This window comes from Hyla sarda, chromosome 8, assembly GCF_029499605.1.
Source record: "Hyla sarda isolate aHylSar1 chromosome 8, aHylSar1.hap1, whole genome shotgun sequence".
Lineage (NCBI taxonomy): Eukaryota > Metazoa > Chordata > Amphibia > Anura > Hylidae > Hyla > Hyla sarda.
Window position 1 is genome coordinate 96325437 of NC_079196.1, and position 24144 is coordinate 96349580.

A 24144-nucleotide genomic window follows, 5' to 3' on the forward strand; every position below is an offset into this window, starting at 1 on the left:
AGTGAGAGTGAATGAGTGAGTGAGTGATTGAGTGAGTGAGTGAGTGAGTGAGAACAAATGAGTTAAAGCAAGTGAGTGAGAGAGATCGAATGAATGAAAGTCTGAATGACAGAAAGAAAAAAGGATGAAGAAAGAAGCATGAAGAAAAAAAAATGTATATGGAGTTGCTGACATGAGTGCAATCTACAAAGCCGTTGAGGCTGATCCTCATGGGAGGATTATTGCACCAGGACCCTTAGCACTTTTAAAATGCCATTCAATGCCACGGGCTAGATGTAAACTGCAGATGACCATGTTGTGGTAGTTACCATGGATACCCAAGTGATGTGTGAGCTAACACATAGGCCCAACAGATTCCAAGAAGGCCAGAATCACCAGCGGCACCACCATCGATTGTCAGGTCACCCGGATTCAGCAAATACCAGAGTCCAAAATGATGCAGGTTTATACTGTTAATTTTCAGTTTATCGTTACAGTTGGTGTTATTCCATGTCGGAAGGGACGCAGCTACAGCCAGTGGGGTAACTAGAGACAGGCAGGCAGCTATGTGCAACAAAGGTAGGCGTGTTGTTTTCATATGCAGATCTGAAATATTGTCTTATATGCAAGAGGAGGAGTGATGGGGGTTCAGGCAAAAGCCAGGCTATGGATTGCATTGCTAAATGCTCCATCAGAGTGCAATGGTCGCCTGTCCTTTTTTTAAGTGATGATGTGGGTTTAGCCTGTGCTGTATGTATGTATGGGTGGCTGACTGCCACCCACCCAGAAAGTGTATGGGAGGCTGGTTGGCTGCCAGCCTTCCTTCCATTCCTATGAGTAATGTGAGTGCTCATGAAGGGGACATGGTTGGGTCCACCCCTTTCCCGGTTATCCCCTCTAGGCCTTTTGGCTTAGATCAAGTGTAAAAAAAGAAAGGATCTTGCGACAGATCGCATCCTGAGGCACGTTTTTTTTTGTGTGAATACTTGCACTTGGGTGACTTGTGAGCACATACTGATACATACGTTTCCTATCTGGGGACCATAAATTAAATGGATTTTTGAGAAAGGGAGCTGATTTGGAAGCTTGCTTCTGTCGCCCTATGCATTGACCCGATGTGGCAGTATCTTCGGGTAGTGAACAGTGCACCACCCCATTCCAGTGTTAAACAAGAAAGATTCTCATTTAATCCTCCGTGGGTGAGAATTTGAGTTTGAGAATTGGAGACCAAAATGATGAGTTGCACTGACTGGTTTATGAACGTCTATTCATTTAGCGTTTTAATGACCATGTTTGCACACTGATTGGTGTAAAAAAATAAAATAAAACTAAATAATAATAATCTAGCACACCTGTGCAGGTTTGACATGACATGACAGGTAGCTGTCTTGTGGGTGGTGCTGAATCCTGTTAAATGACATGAGGGTCTCATGCCTATACACAAGGGTGTGTCATTGCTGTTGCTTGACCATGCATTGGTTTCTGTGGTCAGTGAATGATAAAAACAAAATTTACCATCCATTGATGGATGGGAAATCCGCCATGAGGCATTTGTTTTTAGAAACTGCTGCTCACAACCAATGTTGCAATGGAGTGTCTCCATCTGCTGGTGGTATTGGAAAGGCATTAGTGCTATGACAGGGTCTGAAGAAGAAGAAGAAGAAGACGGAAAAAAATATATATAAAAAGAAAAAGAGAGAGAGAGAGAGAGACTGACTTAGTGAGCGAGTGAGTGAGAGAGTGAGAGTGAGTGAGAGTGAATGAGTGAGTGATTGAGTGAGTGAGTGAGTGAGTGAGAACAAATGAGTTAAAGCAAGTGAGTGAGAGAGATCGAATGAATGAAAGTCTGAATGACAGAAAGAAAAAAGGATGAAGAAAGAAGCATGAAGAAAAAAAAATGTATATGGAGTTGCTGACATGAGTGCAATCTACAAAGCCGTTGAGGCTGATCCTCATGGGAGGATTATTGCACCAGGACCCTTAGCACTTTTAAAATGCCATTCAATGCCACGGGCTAGATGTAAACTGCAGATGACCATGTTGTGGTAGTTACCATGGATACCCAAGTGATGTGTGAGCTAACACATAGGCCCAACAGATTCCAAGAAGGCCAGAATCACCAGCGGCACCACCATCGATTGTCAGGTCACCCGGATTCAGCAAATACCAGAGTCCAAAATGATGCAGGTTTATACTGTTAATTTTCAGTTTATCGTTACAGTTGGTGTTATTCCATGTCGGAAGGGACGCAGCTACAGCCAGTGGGGTAACTAGAGACAGGCAGGCAGCTATGTGCAACAAAGGTAGGCGTGTTGTTTTCATATGCAGATCTGAAATATTGTCTTATATGCAAGAGGAGGAGTGATGGGGGTTCAGGCAAAAGCCAGGCTATGGATTGCATTGCTAAATGCTCCATCAGAGTGCAATGGTCGCCTGTCCTTTTTTTAAGTGATGATGTGGGTTTAGCCTGTGCTGTATGTATGTATGGGTGGCTGACTGCCACCCACCCATAAAGTGTATGGGAGGCTGGTTGGCTGCCAGCCTTCCTTCCATTCCTATGAGTAATGTGAGTGCTCATGAAGGGGACATGGTTGGGTCCACCCCTTTCCCGGTTATCCCCTCTAGGCCTTTTGGCTTAGATCAAGTGTAAAAAAAGAAAGGATCTTGCGACAGATCGCATCCTGAGGCACGTTTTTTTTTTGTGTGAATACTTGCACTTGGGTGACTTGTGAGCACATACTGATACATACGTTCCCTATCTGGGGACCATAAATTAAATGGATTTTTGAGAAAGGGAGCTGATTTGGAAGCTTGCTTCTGTCGCCCTATGCATTGACCCGATGTGGCAGTATCTTCGGGTAGTGAACAGTGCACCACCCCATTCCAGTGTTAAACAAGAAAGATTCTCATTTAATCCTCCGTGGGTGAGAATTTGAGTTTGAGAATTGGAGACCAAAATGATGAGTTGCACTGACTGGTTTATGAACGTCTATTCATTTAGCGTTTTAATGACCATGTTTGCACACTGATTGGTGTAAAAAAATAAAATAAAACTAAATAATAATAATCTAGCACACCTGTGCAGGTTTGACATGACATGACAGGTAGCTGTCTTGTGGGTGGTGCTGAATCCTGTTAAATGACATGAGGGTCTCATGCCTATACACAAGGGTGTGTCATTGCTGTTGCTTGACCATGCATTGGTTTCTGTGGTCAGTGAATGATAAAAACAAAATTTACCATCCATTGATGGATGGGAAATCCGCCATGAGGCATTTGTTTTTAGAAACTGCTGCTCACAACCAATGTTGCAATGGAGTGTCTCCATCTGCTGGTGGTATTGGAAAGGCATTAGTGCTATGACAGGGTCTGAAGAAGAAGAAGAAGAAGAAGACGGAAAAAAATATATATAAAAAGAAAAAGAGAGAGAGAGAGACTGACTTAGTGAGCGAGTGAGTGAGAGAGTGAGAGTGAGTGAGAGTGAATGAGTGAGTGAGTGATTGAGTGAGTGAGTGAGTGAGAACAAATGAGTTAAAGCAAGTGAGTGAGAGAGATCGAATGAATGAAAGTCTGAATGACAGAAAGAAAAAAGGATGAAGAAAGAAGCATGAAGAAAAAAAAATGTATATGGAGTTGCTGACATGAGTGAAATCTACAAAGCCGTTGAGGCTGATCCTCATGGGAGGATTATTGCACCAGGACCCTTAGCACTTTTAAAATGCCATTCAATGCCACGGGCTAGATGTAAACTGCAGATGACCATGTTGTGGTAGTTACCATGGATACCCAAGTGATGTGTGAGCTAACACATAGGCCCAACAGATTCCAAGAAGGCCAGAATCACCAGCGGCACCACCATCGATTGTCAGGTCACCCGGATTCAGCAAATACCAGAGTCCAAAATGATGCAGGTTTATACTGTTAATTTTCAGTTTATCGTTACAGTTGGTGTTATTCCATGTCGGAAGGGACGCAGCTACAGCCAGTGGGGTAACTAGAGACAGGCAGGCAGCTATGTGCAACAAAGGTAGGCGTGTTGTTTTCATATGCAGATCTGAAATATTGTCTTATATGCAAGAGGAGGAGTGATGGGGGTTCAGGCAAAAGCCAGGCTATGGATTGCATTGCTAAATGCTCCATCAGAGTGCAATGGTCGCCTGTCCTTTTTTTAAGTGATGATGTGGGTTTAGCCTGTGCTGTATGTATGTATGGGTGGCTGACTGCCACCCACCCAGAAAGTGTATGGGAGGCTGGTTGGCTGCCAGCCTTCCTTCCATTCCTATGAGTAATGTGAGTCAGGGGCGGACATATCACTTGTTCAGCCGGTTCGGCTGCACAGGGGCCCAGCGTATTAGGGGGCCCCCCTAGTAGCCCAGGTCACAGCCTGGGCCTCACAGTCTGGGCCCCTGCAGGGCCCCCGGCCAGTACTTCATACTAAATGCTGCAGCAACAGGTCCCGGACCTGCCGCTGACAGCAATAATTTACCTTTAAACCGGCCGGGCGAGAGGACAGGCCAGGGGCTGATGGGAACAGACGTGCCCCGCGCAGGAATGCACGTCTGTTCCAAGCCCCTGACGTCACATGTCATGGCCTCTGACCCCGGCAGAAGCGACAGGAGCAGCAAACCCTCCCGCCTCACACCACCGCATCGCTGAGCAGATAAGGTGAGGAGAGTGATGGTCGGGTGCAGGGCGGTGGGGGAGGGGATTGTAATGATGATGAAGAGGACAGGAGGGGTGTTGAAGAGGTTGGTGGTGTAATGATAAGGAGGATTGGGGGTCTGGGAGAGCGTAGTGTTGATAAGGAGGACCAGAAGGGGGGTCAGGGGGGTAATGATTAGGGGGTTTAATGTTGATGAGAAGGACTGGGGGGGGGGTGTCAGCTGTGTAATACTGATGAGGTGCTTAAGGTATATGAGGTGATGAGGAGACTGAGGATGGAGTGCATGGGGTGTATGGGGTGAAGAGGAGACTGAGGATGGAGTGCGTGGGGTGTATGGGGTGATGAGGAGACTGAGGATGGAGTGCGTGGGGTGTATGGGGTGATGAGGAGACTGAGGATGGAGTGCATGGGGTGAGGAGGAGACTGAAGATGGAGTGCATGGGGTGAGGAGGAGACTGAGGATGGAGTGCGTGGGGTGTATAGGGTGATGAGGAGATTGAAGATGGGGTGCGTGGGGTGATGAGGAGACTGAGGATGGAGTGCATGGGGTGATGAGGAGACTGAAGATGGAGTGAATAGGGTGATGAGGAGACTGAGGATGGGTTGCGTGGGGTGTATGGGGTGAGGAGGAGACTGAGGATGGGTTGCGTGGGGTGTATGGGGTGATGAGGAGACTGAGGATGGAGTGCGTGGGGTGTACGGGGTGAACAGGATGGAGTGCATGGGGTGTATGGGGTGATGAGGAGACTGAGGATGGAGTGCATGGGGTGATGAGGAGACTGAGGATGGAGTGCATGGGGTGATGAGGAGACTGAGGATGGAGTGCATGGGGTGTTTGGGGGTGATGAGGAGACTGAGGATGGAGTGCATGGGGTGTATGGGGTGATGAGGAGACAGGATGGAGTGCATGGGGTGTTTGGGGGTGATGAGGAGACTGAAGATGGAGTGCATTGGGTGTTTGGGGGTGATGAGGAGACTGAAGATGGAGTGCATGGGGCGATGAGGAGACTGAAGATGGAGTGCGTGGGGTGTATGGGGTGATGAGACTGAGGATGAGGTGTGTGGGGTGTATGGGGTGATAAGGAGACTGAGGATGGAGTGCATGGGGTGATGAGGAGACTGAGGATGGAGTGCGTGGGGTGTATGGGGTGATGAGGAGATTGAGGATGGAGTGCGTGGGGTGATGAGGAGACTGAGAATGGAGTGCGTGGGGTGTATGGGGTGATGAGGAGACTGAGAATGGAGTGCGTGGGGTGTATGGGGTGATGAGGAGACTGAGAATGGGGTGTGTGGGGTGTATGGGGTGATGAGGAGACTGAGAATGGAGTGCATGGGGTGTATGGGGTGATGAGGAGACTGAGGATGGAGTGCATGGGGTGTATGGGGTGATGAGGAGACTGAGGATGGAGTGCGTGGGCTGTATGGGGTGATGAGGAGACTGAGAATGGGGTGTGTGGGGTGTATGGGGTGATGAGGAGATTGAGGATGGAGTGCATGGGGTGATGAGGAGACTGAGGATGGGGTGATGAGGAGACTTAGGATGGAGTGCGTGGGGTGAGGAGGAGACTGAGGATGGAGTGCATGGGGTGATGAGGAGACTGAGGATGGAGTGCATGGGGTGATGAGGAGACTGAGGATGGAGTGCATGGGGTGATGAGGAGACTGAGGATGGAGTGCATGGGGTGAGGAGGAGACTGAGGATGGAGTGCATGGGGTGATGAGGAGACTGAGGATGGAGTGCATGGGGTGAGGAGGAGACTGAGGATGGAGTGCATGGGGTGATGAGGAGACTGAGGATGGAGTTCATGGGGGTGATGAGGAGACTGAGGATGGAGTGCATGGGGTGATGAGGAGACTGAGGATGGAGTGCATGGGGTGAGGAGGAGACTGAGGATGGAGTGCATGGGGTGAGGAGGAGACTGAGGATGGGGTGCGTGAGGTGTATGGGGTGATGAGGAGACTGAGGATGGAGTGCATGGGGTGATGAGGAGACTTAGGATGGAGTGCGTGGGGTGAGGAGGAGAGTGAGGATGGAGTGCATGGGGTGATGAGGAGACTGAGGATGGAGTGCGTGGGGTGATGAGGAGACTGAGGATGGGGTGTGTGGGGTGTATGGGGGAGATGAGGAGACTGAGAATGGGGTGTGTGGGGTGTATGGGGTGATGAGGAGACTGAGGATGGAGTGCATGGGGTGTATGGGGTGATGAGGAGACTGAGGATGGAGTGCATGGGGTGTATGGGGTGATGAGGAGACTGAGGATGGAGTGCATGGGGTGTATGGGGTGATGAGGAGACTGAGGATGGAGTGCGTGGGCTGTATGGGGTGATGAGGAGACTGAGAATGGGGTGTGTGGGGTGTATGGGGTGATGAGGAGATTGAGGATGGAGTGCATGGGGTGATGAGGAGACTGAGGATGGAGTGCATGGGGGGATGAGGAGACTTAGGATGGAGTGCATGGGGTGATGAGGAGACTTAGGATGGAGTGCATGGGGTGATGAGGAGACTGAGGATGGAGTGCATGGGGTGAGGAGGAGACTGAGGATGGAGTGCATGGGGTGAGGAGGAGACTGAGGATGGAGTGCATGGGGTGAGGAGGAGACTGAGGATGGAGTGCATGGGGTGATGAGGAGACTGAGGATGGAGTGCATGGGGGTGATGAGGAGACTGAGGATGGAGTGCATGGGGTGTATGGGGTGATGAGGAGACAGGATGGAGTGCATGGGGTGTTTGGGGGTGATGAGGAGACTGAAGATGGAGTGCATGGGGTGTTTGGGGGTGATGAGGAGACTGAAGATGGAGTGCATGGGGCGATGAGGAGACTGAAGATGGAGTGCGTGGGGTGTATGGGGTGATGAGACTGAGGATGAGGTGTGTGGGGTGTATGGGGTGATAAGGAGACTGAGGATGGAGTGCATGGGGTGATGAGGAGACTGAGGATGGAGTGCGTGGGGTGTATGGGGTGATGAGGAGATTGAGGATGGAGTGCGTGGGGTGATGAGGAGACTGAGAATGGAGTGCGTGGGGTGTATGGGGTGATGAGGAGACTGAGAATGGAGTGCGTGGGGTGTATGGGGTGATGAGGAGACTGAGAATGGGGTGTGTGGGGTGTATGGGGTGATGAGGAGACTGAGAATGGAGTGCATGGGGTGTATGGGGTGATGAGGAGACTGAGGATGGAGTGCATGGGGTGTATGGGGTGATGAGGAGACTGAGGATGGAGTGCGTGGGCTGTATGGGGTGATGAGGAGACTGAGAATGGGGTGTGTGGGGTGTATGGGGTGATGAGGAGATTGAGGATGGAGTGCATGGGGTGATGAGGAGACTGAGGATGGGGTGATGAGGAGACTTAGGATGGAGTGCGTGGGGTGAGGAGGAGACTGAGGATGGAGTGCATGGGGTGATGAGGAGACTGAGGATGGAGTGCATGGGGTGATGAGGAGACTGAGGATGGAGTGCATGGGGTGATGAGGAGACTGAGGATGGAGTGCATGGGGTGAGGAGGAGACTGAGGATGGAGTGCATGGGGTGATGAGGAGACTGAGGATGGAGTGCATGGGGTGAGGAGGAGACTGAGGATGGAGTGCATGGGGTGATGAGGAGACTGAGGATGGAGTTCATGGGGGTGATGAGGAGACTGAGGATGGAGTGCATGGGGTGATGAGGAGACTGAGGATGGAGTGCATGGGGTGAGGAGGAGACTGAGGATGGAGTGCATGGGGTGAGGAGGAGACTGAGGATGGGGTGCGTGAGGTGTATGGGGTGATGAGGAGACTGAGGATGGAGTGCATGGGGTGATGAGGAGACTTAGGATGGAGTGCGTGGGGTGAGGAGGAGAGTGAGGATGGAGTGCATGGGGTGATGAGGAGACTGAGGATGGAGTGCGTGGGGTGATGAGGAGACTGAGGATGGGGTGTGTGGGGTGTATGGGGGAGATGAGGAGACTGAGAATGGGGTGTGTGGGGTGTATGGGGTGATGAGGAGACTGAGGATGGAGTGCATGGGGTGTATGGGGTGATGAGGAGACTGAGGATGGAGTGCATGGGGTGTATGGGGTGATGAGGAGACTGAGGATGGAGTGCATGGGGTGTATGGGGTGATGAGGAGACTGAGGATGGAGTGCGTGGGCTGTATGGGGTGATGAGGAGACTGAGAATGGGGTGTGTGGGGTGTATGGGGTGATGAGGAGATTGAGGATGGAGTGCATGGGGTGATGAGGAGACTGAGGATGGAGTGCATGGGGGGATGAGGAGACTTAGGATGGAGTGCATGGGGTGATGAGGAGACTTAGGATGGAGTGCATGGGGTGATGAGGAGACTGAGGATGGAGTGCATGGGGTGAGGAGGAGACTGAGGATGGAGTGCATGGGGTGAGGAGGAGACTGAGGATGGAGTGCATGGGGTGAGGAGGAGACTGAGGATGGAGTGCATGGGGTGATGAGGAGACTGAGGATGGAGTGCATGGGGGTGATGAGGAGACTGAGGATGGAGTGCATGGGGTGTATGGGGTGATGAGGAGACAGGATGGAGTGCATGGGGTGTTTGGGGGTGATGAGGAGACTGAAGATGGAGTGCATGGGGTGTTTGGGGGTGATGAGGAGACTGAAGATGGAGTGCATGGGGCGATGAGGAGACTGAAGATGGAGTGCGTGGGGTGTTTGGGGTGATGAGACTGAGGATGAGGTGTGTGGGGTGTATGGGGTGATAAGGAGACTGAGGATGGAGTGCATGGGGTGATGAGGAGACTGAGGATGGAGTGCGTGGGGTGTATGGGGTGATGAGGAGATTGAGGATGGAGTGCGTGGGGTGATGAGGAGACTGAGAATGGAGTGCGTGGGGTGTATGGGGTGATGAGGAGACTGAGAATGGAGTGCGTGGGGTGTATGGGGTGATGAGGAGACTGAGAATGGGGTGTGTGGGGTGTATGGGGTGATGAGGAGACTGAGAATGGAGTGCATGGGGTGTATGGGGTGATGAGGAGACTGAGGATGGAGTGCATGGGGTGTATGGGGTGATGAGGAGACTGAGGATGGAGTGCGTGGGCTGTATGGGGTGATGAGGAGACTGAGAATGGGGTGTGTGGGGTGTATGGGGTGATGAGGAGATTGAGGATGGAGTGCATGGGGTGATGAGGAGACTGAGGATGGGGTGATGAGGAGACTTAGGATGGAGTGCGTGGGGTGAGGAGGAGACTGAGGATGGAGTGCATGGGGTGATGAGGAGACTGAGGATGGAGTGCATGGGGTGATGAGGAGACTGAGGATGGAGTGCATGGGGTGATGAGGAGACTGAGGATGGAGTGCATGGGGTGAGGAGGAGACTGAGGATGGAGTGCATGGGGTGATGAGGAGACTGAGGATGGAGTGCATGGGGTGAGGAGGAGACTGAGGATGGAGTGCATGGGGTGATGAGGAGACTGAGGATGGAGTTCATGGGGGTGATGAGGAGACTGAGGATGGAGTGCATGGGGTGATGAGGAGACTGAGGATGGAGTGCATGGGGTGAGGAGGAGACTGAGGATGGAGTGCATGGGGTGAGGAGGAGACTGAGGATGGGGTGCGTGAGGTGTATGGGGTGATGAGGAGACTGAGGATGGAGTGCATGGGGTGATGAGGAGACTTAGGATGGAGTGCGTGGGGTGAGGAGGAGAGTGAGGATGGAGTGCATGGGGTGATGAGGAGACTGAGGATGGAGTGCGTGGGGTGATGAGGAGACTGAGGATGGGGTGTGTGGGGTGTATGGGGGAGATGAGGAGACTGAGAATGGGGTGTGTGGGGTGTATGGGGTGATGAGGAGACTGAGGATGGAGTGCATGGGGTGTATGGGGTGATGAGGAGACTGAGGATGGAGTGCATGGGGTGTATGGGGTGATGAGGAGACTGAGGATGGAGTGCATGGGGTGTATGGGGTGATGAGGAGACTGAGGATGGAGTGCGTGGGCTGTATGGGGTGATGAGGAGACTGAGAATGGGGTGTGTGGGGTGTATGGGGTGATGAGGAGATTGAGGATGGAGTGCATGGGGTGATGAGGAGACTGAGGATGGAGTGCATGGGGGGATGAGGAGACTTAGGATGGAGTGCATGGGGTGATGAGGAGACTTAGGATGGAGTGCATGGGGTGATGAGGAGACTGAGGATGGAGTGCATGGGGTGAGGAGGAGACTGAGGATGGAGTGCATGGGGTGAGGAGGAGACTGAGGATGGAGTGCATGGGGTGAGGAGGAGACTGAGGATGGAGTGCATGGGGTGATGAGGAGACTGAGGATGGAGTGCATGGGGGTGATGAGGAGACTGAGGATGGAGTGCATGGGGTGATGAGGAGACTGAGGATGGAGTGCATGGGGTGAGGAGGAGACTGAGGATGGGGTGCGTGAGGTGTATGGGGTGATGAGGAGACTGAGGATGGAGTGCATGGGGTGATGAGGAGACTTAGGATGGAGTGCGTGGGGTGAGGAGGAGACTGAGGATGGAGTGCATGGGGTGATGAGGAGACTGAGGATGGAGTGCATGGGGTGATGAGGAGACTGAGGATGGAGTGCATGGGGTGATGAGGAGACTGAGGATGGAGTGCATGGGGTGTATGGGGTGATGAGGAGACTGAGGATGGGGTGCGTGGGGTGTATGGGGTGATGAGGAGACTGAAGATGGGTTGTGTGGGGTGTATGGGGCGATGAGGAGACTGAGGATGGGGTGTATGGGGTGATGAGGAGACCGAGGATGGGTTGTGTGGGGGTGTATGGGGTGATGAGACTGAAGATGGGGTGCGTGGGGTGTATGGGGGTGATGAGACTGAGGATGGGGTGTATGGGGTGATGAGGAGACTGAGGATGGGGTATATGGGGGTGATGAGGAGACCGAGGATGGAGTGTGTGGGGTGTATGGGGTGATGAGAAGACCGAGGATGGGTTGTGTGGGGTGTATGGGGGTATAAGACTGAGGAAGGGGTGCGTGGTGTGTATGCGGTGATGAGGAGACTAAGGATGGGTTGCGTGGGGTGTATGGGGTGATTCAGTGGTGTATAGTGATTGGCAGTATTATATTCAGGGGTACAGTGGTTGGCAGTATTATATTCAGGGGTACAGTGGTTGGCAGTATTATATTCGGGGGTACAGTGGTTGGCAGTATTATATTCGGGGGTACAGTGGTTGGCAGTATTATATTCAGGGGTACAGTGGTTGGCAGTATTCAGGGGGTACAGTGGTTGGCAGTATTATATTCAGGGGGTACAGTATTTGGCAAGGTTATAATGATTATTGTCATCATACAGAGGATCTACTGACAAATTAAGGAGCCAATGATGTCCAGGTGTCAGACTCTGCAGAGAAGACGTCACTCAGGTCAGTGATATCATTGTGTATTTTCCTAACTGTCCCATCAGAGCTGTAGTCACTGATATCATTGTGTATTCTCCTGACTGTCCCATCAGCTGTAGTCACTTCAGACATGATGGGAGTTGCAGCTTTCCAACATCTGGGGAGCCACTTGAACCAAGGTGATTGGTGGGGGTCCCATGAGTCAGACCCCCACCATAAAAATGGGCTGTTTATTTTAAAATGCCTGGGCCTATTTTTGGTCCCAGTCTGGCCCTGCCTGTAAGTCACTTCTATCACTAAGGATAAGAAGCCAAGGAACCAGGGGGTGCCAAGGGGTGTCGTGCTAAGTCCAGGGGTGTGAATGTAAAGGGGAGCACTGCCCTCTGCCTCCCAGCTAGATACGGGTCAGGCTGACCTGGGGGAGTACTCACTGGGCCGCACACTGAGAGGGACAGGGGCCACCCGGAGCCCACCTCAGGAGCCGTTCCATTCAAGTGGCGACACTACATGCGCGGGGTAAGTGGAGGCCCTCCGGTGGGGTCTAGGTACATAAGGGGGCACAGTGCTGGGGGGGGCCCAGGCACATTCTTTGCACAGGGGCCCTCTGCTGTCTGTGTCCGCCCCTGATGTGAGTGCTCATGAAGGGGACATGGTTGGGTCCACCCCTTTCCCGGTTATCCCCTCTAGGCCTTTTGGCTTAGATCAAGTGTAAAAAAAGAAAGGATCTTGTGACAGATCGCATCCTGAGGCACGTTTTTTTTTGTGTGAATACTTGCACTTGGGTGACTTGTGAGCACATACTGATACATACGTTCCCTATCTGGGGACCATAAATTAAATGGAGTTTTGAGAAAGGGAGCTGATTTGGAAGCTTGCTTCTGTTGCCCTATGCATTGACCCGATGTGGCAGTATCTTCGGGTAGTGAACAGTGCACCACCCCATTCCAGTGTTAAACAAGAAAGATTCTCATTTAATCCTCCGTGGGTGAGAATTTGAGTTTGAGAATTGGAGACCAAAATGATGAGTTGCACTGACTGGTTTATGAACGTCTATTCATTTAGCGTTTTAATGACCATGTTTGCACACTGATTGGTGTAAAAAAATAAAATAAAACTAAATAATAATAATCTAGCACACCTGTGCAGGTTTGACATGACATGACAGGTAGCTGTCTTGTGGGTGGTGCTGAATCCTGTTAAATGACATGAGGGTCTCATGCCTATACACAAGGGTGTGTCATTGCTGTTGCTTGACCATGCATTGGTTTCTGTGGTCAGTGAATGATAAAAACAAAATTTACCATCCATTGATGGATGGGAAATCCGCCATGAGGCATTTGTTTTTAGAAACTGCTGCTCACAACCAATGTTGCAATGGAGTGTCTCCATCTGCTGGTGGTATTGGAAAGGCATTAGTGCTATGACAGGGTCTGAAGAAGAAGAAGAAGAAGAAGACGGAAAAAAATATATATAAAAAGAAAAAGAGAGAGAGAGAGAGAGACTGACTTAGTGAGCGAGTGAGTGAGAGAGTGAGAGTGAGTGAGAGTGAATGAGTGAGTGAGTGATTGAGTGAGTGAGTGAGTGAGTGAGAACAAATGAGTTAAAGCAAGTGAGTGAGAGAGATCGAATGAATGAAAGTCTGAATGACAGAAAGAAAAAAGGATGAAGAAAGAAGCATGAAGAAAAAAAAATGTATATGGAGTTGCTGACATGAGTGCAATCTACAAAGCCGTTGAGGCTGATCCTCATGGGAGGATTATTGCACCAGGACCCTTAGCACTTTTAAAATGCCATTCAATGCCACGGGCTAGATGTAAACTGCAGATGACCATGTTGTGGTAGTTACCATGGATACCCAAGTGATGTGTGAGCTAACACATAGGCCCAACAGATTCCAAGAAGGCCAGAATCACCAGCGGCACCACCATCGATTGTCAGGTCACCCGGATTCAGCAAATACCAGAGTCCAAAATGATGCAGGTTTATACTGTTAATTTTCAGTTTATCGTTACAGTTGGTGTTATTCCATGTCGGAAGGGACGCAGCTACAGCCAGTGGGGTAACTAGAGACAGGCAGGCAGCTATGTGCAATAAAGGTAGGCGTGTTGTTTTCATATGCAGATCTGAAATATTGTCTTATATGCAAGAGGAGGAGTGATGGGGGTTCAGGCAAAAGCCAGGCTATGGATTGCATTGCTAAATGCTCCATCAGAGTGCAATGGTCGCCTGTCCTTTTTTTAAGTGATGATGTGGGTTTAGCCTGTGCTGTATGTATGTATGGGTGGCTGACTGCCACCCACCCAGAAAGTGTATGGGAGGCTGGTTGGCTGCCAGCCTTCCTTCCATTCCTATGAGTAATGTGAGTGCTCATGAAGGGGACATGGTTGGGTCCACCCCTTTCCCGGTTATCCCCTCTAGGCCTTTTGGCTTAGATCAAGTGTAAAAAAAGAAAGGATCTTGCGACAGATCGCATCCTGAGGCACGTTTTTTTTTGTGTGAATACTTGCACTTGGGTGACTTGTGAGCACATACTGATACATACGTTCCCTATCTGGGGACCATAAATTAAATGGATTTTTGAGAAAGGGAGCTGATTTGGAAGCTTGCTTCTGTCGCCCTATGCATTGACCCGATGTGGCAGTATCTTCGGGTAGTGAACAGTGCACCACCCCATTCCAGTGTTAAACAAGAAAGATTCTCATTTAATCCTCCGTGGGTGAGAATTTGAGTTTGAGAATTGGAGACCAAAATGATGAGTTGCACTGACTGGTTTATGAACGTCTATTCATTTAGCGTTTTAATGACCATGTTTGCACACTGATTGGTGTAAAAAAATAAAATAAAACTAAATAATAATAATCTAGCACACCTGTGCAGGTTTGACATGACATGACAGGTAGCTGTCTTGTGGGTGGTGCTGAATCCTGTTAAATGACATGAGGGTCTCATGCCTATACACAAGGGTGTGTCATTGCTGTTGCTTGACCATGCATTGGTTTCTGTGGTCAGTGAATGATAAAAACAAAATTTACCATCCATTGATGGATGGGAAATCCGCCATGAGGCATTTGTTTTTAGAAACTGCTGCTCACAACCAATGTTGCAATGGAGTGTCTCCATCTGCTGGTGGTATTGGAAAGGCATTAGTGCTATGACAGGGTCTGAAGAAGAAGAAGAAGAAGAAGACGGAAAAAAATATATATAAAAAGAAAAAGAGAGAGAGAGAGAGAGACTGACTTAGTGAGCGAGTGAGTGAGAGAGTGAGAGTGAGTGAGAGTGAATGAGTGAGTGAGTGATTGAGTGAGTGAGTGAGTGAGAACAAATGAGTTAAAGCAAGTGAGTGAGAGAGATCGAATGAATGAAAGTCTGAATGACAGAAAGAAAAAAGGATGAAGAAAGAAGCATGAAGAAAAAAAAATGTATATGGAGTTGCTGACATGAGTGCAATCTACAAAGCCGTTGAGGCTGATCCTCATGGGAGGATTATTGCACCAGGACCCTTAGCACTTTTAAAATGCCATTCAATGCCACGGGCTAGATGTAAACTGCAGATGACCATGTTGTGGTAGTTACCATGGATACCCAAGTGATGTGTGAGCTAACACATAGGCCCAACAGATTCCAAGAAGGCCAGAATCACCAGCGGCACCACCATCGATTGTCAGGTCACCCGGATTCAGCAAATACCAGAGTCCAAAATGATGCAGGTTTATACTGTTAATTTTCAGTTTATCGTTACAGTTGGTGTTATTCCATGTCGGAAGGGACGCAGCTACAGCCAGTGGGGTAACTAGAGACAGGCAGGCAGCTATGTGCAACAAAGGTAGGCGTGTTGTTTTCATATGCAGATCTGAAATATTGTCTTATATGCAAGAGGAGGAGTGATGGGGGTTCAGGCAAAAGCCAGGCTATGGATTGCATTGCTAAATGCTCCATCAGAGTGCAATGGTCGCCTGTCCTTTTTTTAAGTGATGATGTGGGTTTAGCCTGTGCTGTATGTATGTATGGGTGGCTGACTGCCACCCACCCAGAAAGTGTATGGGAGGCTGGTTGGCTGCCAGCCTTCCTTCCATTCCTATGAGTAATGTGAGTGCTCATGAAGGGGACATGGTTGGGTCCACCCCTTTCCCGGTTATCCCCTCTAGGCCTTTTGGCTTAGATCAAGTGTAAAAAAAGAAAGGATCTTGCGACAGATCGCATCCTGAGGCACGTTTTTTTTTGTGTGAATACTTGCACTTGGGTGACTTGTGAGCACATACTGATACATACGTTCCCTATCTGGGGACCATAAATTAAATGGATTTTTGAGAAAGGGAGCTGATTTGGAAGCTTGCTTCTGTCGCCCTATGCATTGACCCGATGTGGCAGTATCTTCGGGTAGTGAACAGTGCACCACCCCATTCCAGTGTTAAACAAGAAAGATTCTCATTTAATCCTCCGTGGGTGAGAATTTGAGTTTGAGAATTGGAGACCAAAATGATGAGTTGCACTGACTGGTTTATGAACGTCTATTCATTTAGCGTTTTAATGACCATGTTTGCACACTGATTGGTGTAAAAAAATAAAATAAAACTAAATAATAATAATCTAGCACACCTGTGCAGGTTTGACATGACATGACAGGTAGCTGTCTTGTGGGTGGTGCTGAATCCTGTTAAATGACATGAGGGTCTCATGCCTATACACAAGGGTGTGTCATTGCTGTTGCTTGACCATGCATTGGTTTCTGTGGTCAGTGAATGATAAAAACAAAATTTACCATCCATTGATGGATGGGAAATCCGCCATGAGGCATTTGTTTTTAGAAACTGCTGCTCACAACCAATGTTGCAATGGAGTGTCTCCATCTGCTGGTGGTATTGGAAAGGCATTAGTGCTATGACAGGGTCTGAAGAAGAAGAAGAAGAAGAAGAAGAAGACGGAAAAAAATATATATAAAAAGAAAAAGAGAGAGAGAGAGAGAGACTGACTTAGTGAGCGAGTGAGTGAGAGAGTGAGAGTGAGTGAGAGTGAATGAGTGAGTGAGTGATTGAGTGAGTGAGTGAGTGAGAACAAATGAGTTAAAGCAAGTGAGTGAGAGAGATCGAATGAATGAAAGTCTGAATGACAGAAAGAAAAAAGGATGAAGAAAGAAGCATGAAGAAAAAAAAATGTATATGGAGTTGCTGACATGAGTGCAATCTACAAAGCCGTTGAGGCTGATCCTCATGGGAGGATTATTGCACCAGGACCCTTGGCACTTTTAAAATGCCATTCAATGCCACGGGCTAGATGTAAACTGCAGATGACCATGTTGTGGTAGTTACCATGGATACCCAAGTGATGTGTGAGCTAACACATAGGCCCAACAGATTCCAAGAAGGCCAGAATCACCAGCGGCACCACCATCGATTGTCAGGTCACCCGGATTCAGCAAATACCAGAGTCCAAAATGATGCAGGTTTATACTGTTAATTTTCAGTTTATCGTTACAGTTGGTGTTATTCCATGTCGGAAGGGACGCAGCTACAGCCAGTGGGGTAACTAGAGACAGGCAGGCAGCTATGTGCAATAAAGGTAGGCGTGTTGTTTTCATATGCAGATCTGAAATATTGTCTTATATGCAAGAGGAGGAGTGATGGGGGTTCAGGCAAAAGCCAGGCTATGGATTGCATTGCTAAATGCTCCATCAGAGTGCAATGGTCGCCTGTCCTTTTTTTAAGTGATGATGTGGGTTTAGCCTGTGCTGTATGTATGTATGGGTGGCTGACTGCCACCCACCCAGAAAGTGTATGGGAGTCTGGTTGGCTGCCAGCCTTCCTTCCATTCCTATGAGTAATGTGAGTGCTCATGAAGGGGACATGGTTGGGTCCACCCCTTTCCCGGTTATCCCCTCTAGGCCTTTTGGCTTAGATCAAGTGTAAAAAAAGAAAGGATCTTGCGACAGATCGCATCCTGAGGCACGTTTTTTTTTGTGTGAATACTTGCACTTGGGTGACTTGTGAGCACATACTGATACATACGTTCCCTATCTGGGGACCATAAATTAAATGGATTTTTGAGAAAGGGAGCTGACTTGGAAGCTTGCTTCTGTCGCCCTATGCATTGACCCGATGTGGCAGTATCTTCGGGTAGTGAACAGTGCACCACCCCATTCCAGTGTTAAACAAGAAAGATTGTCATTTAATCCTCCGTGGGTGAGAATTTGAGTTTGAGAATTGGAGACCAAAATGATGAGTTGCACTGACTGGTTTATGAACGTCTATTCATTTAGCGTTTTAATGACCATGTTTGCACACTGATTGGTGTAAAAAAATAAAATAAAACTAAATAATAATAATCTAGCACACCTGTGCAGGTTTGACATGACATGACAGGTAGCTGTCTTGTGGGTGGTGCTGAATCCTGTTAAATGACATGAGGGTCTCATGCCTATACACAAGGGTGTGTCATTGCTGTTGCTTGACCATGCATTGGTTTCTGTGGTCAGTGAATGATAAAAACAAAATTTACCATCCATTGATGGATGGGAAATCCGCCATGAGGCATTTGTTTTTAGAAACTGCTGCTCACAACCAATGTTGCAATGGAGTGTCTCCATCTGCTGGTGGTATTGGAAAGGCATTAGTGCTATGACAGGGTCTGAAGAAGAAGAAGAAGAAGAAGACGGAAAAAAATATATATAAAAAGAAAAAGAGAGAGAGAGAGAGAGACTGACTTAGTGAGCGAGTGAGTGAGAGAGTGAGAGTGAGTGAGAGTGAATGAGTGAGTGAGTGATTGAGTGAGTGAGTGAGTGAGAACAAATGAGTTAAAGCAAGTGAGTGAGAGAGATCGAATGAATGAAAGTCTGAATGACAGAAAGAAAAAAGGATGAAGAAAGAAGCATGAAGAAAAAAAAATGTATATGGAGTTGCTGACATGAGTGCAATCTACAAAGCCGTTGAGGCTGATCCTCATGGGAGGATTATTGCACCAGGACCCTTAGCACTTTTAAAATGCCATTCAATGCCACGGGCTAGATGTAAACTGCAGATGACCATGTTGTGGTAGTTACCATGGATACCCAAGTGATGTGTGAGCTAACACATAGGCCCAACAGATTCCAAGAAGGCCAGAATCACCAGCGGCACCACCATCGATTGTCAGGTCACCCGGATTCAGCAAATACCAGAGTCCAAAATGATGCAGGTTTATACTGTTAATTTTCAGTTTATCGTTACAGTTGGTGTTATTCCATGTCGGAAGGGACGCAGCTACAGCCAGTGGGGTAACTAGAGACAGGCAGGCAGCTATGTGCAACAAAGGTAGGCGTGTTGTTTTCATATGCAGATCTGAAATATTGTCTTATATGCAAGAGGAGGAGTGATGGGGGTTCAGGCAAAAGCCAGGCTATGGATTGCATTGCTAAATGCTCCATCAGAGTGCAATGGTCGCCTGTCCTTTTTTTAAGTGATGATGTGGGTTTAGCCTGTGCTGTATGTATGTATGGGTGGCTGACTGCCACCCACCCAGAAAGTGTATGGGAGGCTGGTTGGCTGCCAGCCTTCCTTCCATTCCTATGAGTAATGTGAGTGCTCATGAAGGGGACATGGTTGGGTCCACCCCTTTCCCGGTTATCCCCTCTAGGCCTTTTGGCTTAGATCAAGTGTAAAAAAAGAAAGGATCTTGCGACAGATCGCATCCTGAGGCACGTTTTTTTTTGTGTGAATACTTGCACTTGGGTGACTTGTGAGCACATACTGATACATACGTTCCCTATCTGGGGACCATAAATTAAATGGATTTTTGAGAAAGGGAGCTGATTTGGAAGCTTGCTTCTGTCGCCCTATGCATTGACCCGATGTGGCAGTATCTTCGGGTAGTGAACAGTGCACCACCCCATTCCAGTGTTAAACAAGAAAGATTCTCATTTAATCCTCCGTGGGTGAGAATTTGAGTTTGAGAATTGGAGACCAAAATGATGAGTTGCACTGACTGGTTTATGAACGTCTATTCATTTAGCGTTTTAATGACCATGTTTGCACACTGATTGGTGTAAAAAAATAAAATAAAACTAAATAATAATAATCTAGCACACCTGTGCAGGTTTGACATGACATGACAGGTAGCTGTCTTGTGGGTGGTGCTGAATCCTGTTAAATGACATGAGGGTCTCATGCCTATACACAAGGGTGTGTCATTGCTGTTGCTTGACCATGCATTGGTTTCTGTGGTCAGTGAATGATAAAAACAAAATTTACCATCCATTGATGGATGGGAAATCCGCCATGAGGCATTTGTTTTTAGAAACTGCTGCTCACAACCAATGTTGCAATGGAGTGTCTCCATCTGCTGGTGGTATTGGAAAGGCATTAGTGCTATGACAGGGTCTGAAGAAGAAGAAGAAGAAGAAGAAGACGGAAAAAAATATATATAAAAAGAAAAAGAGAGAGAGAGAGAGAGACTGACTTAGTGAGCGAGTGAGTGAGAGAGTGAGAGTGAGTGAGAGTGAATGAGTGAGTGAGTGATTGAGTGAGTGAGTGAGTGAGTGAGAACAAATGAGTTAAAGCAAGTGAGTGAGAGAGATCGAATGAATGAAAGTCTGAATGACAGAAAGAAAAAAGGATGAAGAAAGAAGCATGAAGAAAAAAAAATGTATATGGAGTTGCTGACATGAGTGCAATCTACAAAGCCGTTGAGGCTGATCCTCATGGGAGGATTATTGCACCAGGACCCTTAGCACTTTTAAAATGCCATTCAATGCCACGGGCTAGATGTAAACTGCAGATGACCATGTTGTGGTAGTTACCATGGATACCCAAGTGATGTGTGAGCTAACACATAGGCCCAACAGATTCCAAGAAGGCCAGAATCACCAGCGGCACCACCATCGATTGTCAGGTCACCCCGATTCAGCAAATACCAGAGTCCAAAATGATGCAGGTTTATACTGTTAATTTTCAGTTTATCATTACAGTTGGTGTTATTCCATGTCGGAAGGGACGCAGCTACAGCCAGTGGGGTAACTAGAGACAGGCAGGCAGCTATGTGCAACAAAGGTAGGCGTGTTGTTTTCATATGCAGATCTGAAATATTGTCTTATATGCAAGAGGAGGAGTGATGGGGGTTCAGGCAAAAGCCAGGCTATGGATTGCATTGCTAAATGCTCCATCAGAGTGCAATGGTCGCCTGTCCTTTTTTTAAGTGATGATGTGGGTTTAGCCTGTGCTGTATGTATGTATGGGTGGCTGACTGCCACCCACCCAGAAAGTGTATGGGAGGCTGGTTGGCTGCCAGCCTTCCTTCCATTCCTATGAGTAATGTGAGTGCTCATGAAGGGGACATGGTTGGGTCCACCCCTTTCCCGGTTATCCCCTCTAGGCCTTTTGGCTTAGATCAAGTGTAAAAAAAGAAAGGATCTTGCGACAGATCGCATCCTGAGGCACGTTTTTTTTTTGTGTGAATACTTGCACTTGGGTGACTTGTGAGCACATACTGATACATACGTTCCCTATCTGGGGACCATAAATTAAATGGATTTTTGAGAAAGGGAGCTGATTTGGAAGCTTGCTTCTGTCGCCCTATGCATTGACCCGATGTGGCAGTATCTTCGGGTAGTGAACAGTGCACCACCCCATTCCAGTGTTAAACAAGAAAGATTCTCATTTAATCCTCCGTGGGTGAGAATTTGAGTTTGAGAATTGGAGACCAAAATGATGAGTTGCACTGACTGGTTTATGAACGTCTATTCATTTAGCGTTTTAATGACCATGTTTGCACACTGATTGGTGTAAAAAAATAAAATAAAACTAAATAATAATAATCTAGCACACCTGTGCAGGTTTGACATGACATGACAGGTAGCTGTCTTGTGGGTGGTGCTGAATCCTGTTAAATGACATGAGGGTCTCATGCCTATACACAAGGGTGTGTCATTGCTGTTGCTTGACCATGCATTGGTTTCTGTGGTCAGTGAATGATAAAAACAAAATTTACCATCCATTGATGGATGGGAAATCCGCCATGAGGCATTTGTTTTTAGAAACTGCTGCTCACAACCAATGTTGCAATGGAGTGTCTCCATCTGCTGGTGGTATTGGAAAGGCATTAGTGCTATGACAGGGTCTGAAGAAGAAGAAGATGGAAAAAAATATATATAAAAAGAAAAAGAGAGAGAGAGACTGACTTAGTGAGCGAGTGAGTGAGAGAGTGAGAGTGAGTGAGAGTGAATGAGTGATTGAGTGATTGAGTGAGTGAGTGAGTGAGTGAGAACAAATGAGTTAAAGCAAGTGAGTGAGAGAGATCGAATGAATGAAAGTCTGAATGACAGAAAGAAAAAAGGATGAAGAAAGAAGCATGAAGAAAAAAAAATGTATATGGAGTTGCTGACATGAGTGCAATCTACAAAGCCGTTGAGGCCGATCCTCATGGGAGGATTATTGCACCAGGACCCTTAGCACTTTTAAAATGCCATTCAATGCCACGGGCTAGATGTAAACTGCAGATGACCATGTTGTGGTAGTTACCATGGATACCCAAGTGATGTGTGAGCTAACACATAGGCCCAACAGATTCCAAGAAGGCCAGAATCACCAGCGGCACCACCATCGATTGTCAGGTCACCCGGATTCAGCAAATACCAGAGTCCAAAATGATGCAGGTTTATACTGTTAATTTTCAGTTTATCGTTACAGTTGGTGTTATTCCATGTCGGAAGGGACGCAGCTACAGCCAGTGGGGTAACTAGAGACAGGCAGGCAGCTATGTGCAACAAAGGTAGGCGTGTTGTTTTCATATGCAGATCTGAAATATTGTCTTATATGCAAGAGGAGGAGTGATGGGGGTTCAGGCAAAAGCCAGGCTATGGATTGCATTGCTAAATGCTCCATCAGAGTGCAATGGTCGCCTGTCCTTTTTTTAAGTGATGATGTGGGTTTAGCCTGTGCTGTATGTATGTATGGGTGGCTGACTGCCACCCACCCAGAAAGTGTATGGGAGGCTGGTTGGCTGCCAGCCTTCCTTCCATTCCTATGAGTAATGTGAGTGCTCATGAAGGGGACATGGTTGGGTCCACCCCTTTCCCGGTTATCCCCTCTAGGCCTTTTGGCTTAGATCAAGTGTAAAAAAAGAAAGGATCTTGCGACAGATCGCATCCTGAGGCACGTTTTTTTTTGTGTGAATACTTGCACTTGGGTGACTTGTGAGCACATACTCATACATACGTTCCCTATCTGGGGACCATAAATTAAATGGATTTTTGAGAAAGGGAGCTGATTTGGAAGCTTGCTTCTGTCGCCCTATGCATTGACCCGATGTGGCAGTATCTTCGGGTAGTGAACAGTGCACCACCCCATTCCAGTGTTAAACAAGAAAGATTCTCATTTAATCCTCCGTGGGTGAGAATTTGAGTTTGAGAATTGGAGACCAAAATGATGAGTTGCACTGACTGGTTTATGAACGTCTATTCATTTAGCGTTTTAATGACCATGTTTGCACACTGATTGGTGTAAAAAAATAAAATAAAACTAAATAATAATAATCTAGCACACCTGTGCAGGTTTGACATGACATGACAGGTAGCTGTCTTGTGGGTGGTGCTGAATCCTGTTAAATGACATGAGGGTCTCATGCCTATACACAAGGGTGTGTCATTGCTGTTGCTTGACCATGCATTGGTTTCTGTGGTCAGTGAATGATAAAAACAAAATTTACCATCCATTGATGGATGGGAAATCCGCCATGAGGCATTTGTTTTTAGAAACTGCTGCTCACAACCAATGTTGCAATGGAGTGTCTCCATCTGCTGGTGGTATTGGAAAGGCATTAGTGCTATGACAGGGTCTGAAGAAGAAGAAGAAGAAGACGGAAAAAAATATATATAAAAAGAAAAAGAGAGAGAGAGAGAGAGACTGACTTAGTGAGCGAGTGAGTGAGAGAGTGAGAGTGAGTGAGAGTGAATGAGTGAGTGAGTGATTGAGTGAGTGAGTGAGTGAGAACAAATGAGTTAAAGCAAGTGAGTGAGAGAGATCGAATGAATGAAAGTCTGAATGACAGAAAGAAAAAAGGATGAAGAAAGAAGCATGAAGAAAAAAAAATGTATATGGAGTTGCTGACATGAGTGCAATCTACAAAGCCGTTGAGGCTGATCCTCATGGGAGGATTATTGCACCAGGACCCTTAGCACTTTTAAAATGCCATTCAATGCCACGGGCTAGATGTAAACTGCAGATGAC

The 24144-nt window shown here is 47.8% G+C and overlaps 9 pseudogenes; all 9 read left to right on the forward strand.

Annotated features, from left to right (window-relative positions):
* The first annotated feature begins 869 nt into the window (after positions 1-869).
* On the forward strand, positions 870-1133 carry LOC130289287 (U2 spliceosomal RNA; annotated as a pseudogene).
* A 1460-nt stretch (positions 1134-2593) lies between these two features.
* LOC130287817 (U2 spliceosomal RNA) lies at positions 2594-2858 on the forward strand (annotated as a pseudogene).
* Positions 2859-12629: 9771 nt separating this feature from the next.
* LOC130289385 (U2 spliceosomal RNA) lies at positions 12630-12893 on the forward strand (annotated as a pseudogene).
* A 1467-nt stretch (positions 12894-14360) lies between these two features.
* On the forward strand, positions 14361-14624 carry LOC130285670 (U2 spliceosomal RNA; annotated as a pseudogene).
* A 1463-nt stretch (positions 14625-16087) lies between these two features.
* On the forward strand, positions 16088-16351 carry LOC130285671 (U2 spliceosomal RNA; annotated as a pseudogene).
* A 1469-nt stretch (positions 16352-17820) lies between these two features.
* On the forward strand, positions 17821-18084 carry LOC130288713 (U2 spliceosomal RNA; annotated as a pseudogene).
* A 1463-nt stretch (positions 18085-19547) lies between these two features.
* LOC130285672 (U2 spliceosomal RNA) lies at positions 19548-19811 on the forward strand (annotated as a pseudogene).
* Positions 19812-21281: 1470 nt separating this feature from the next.
* Positions 21282-21546, forward strand: LOC130287819 (U2 spliceosomal RNA; annotated as a pseudogene).
* Positions 21547-22998: 1452 nt separating this feature from the next.
* LOC130289904 (U2 spliceosomal RNA) lies at positions 22999-23262 on the forward strand (annotated as a pseudogene).
* Positions 23263-24144: the final 882 nt, after the last annotated feature.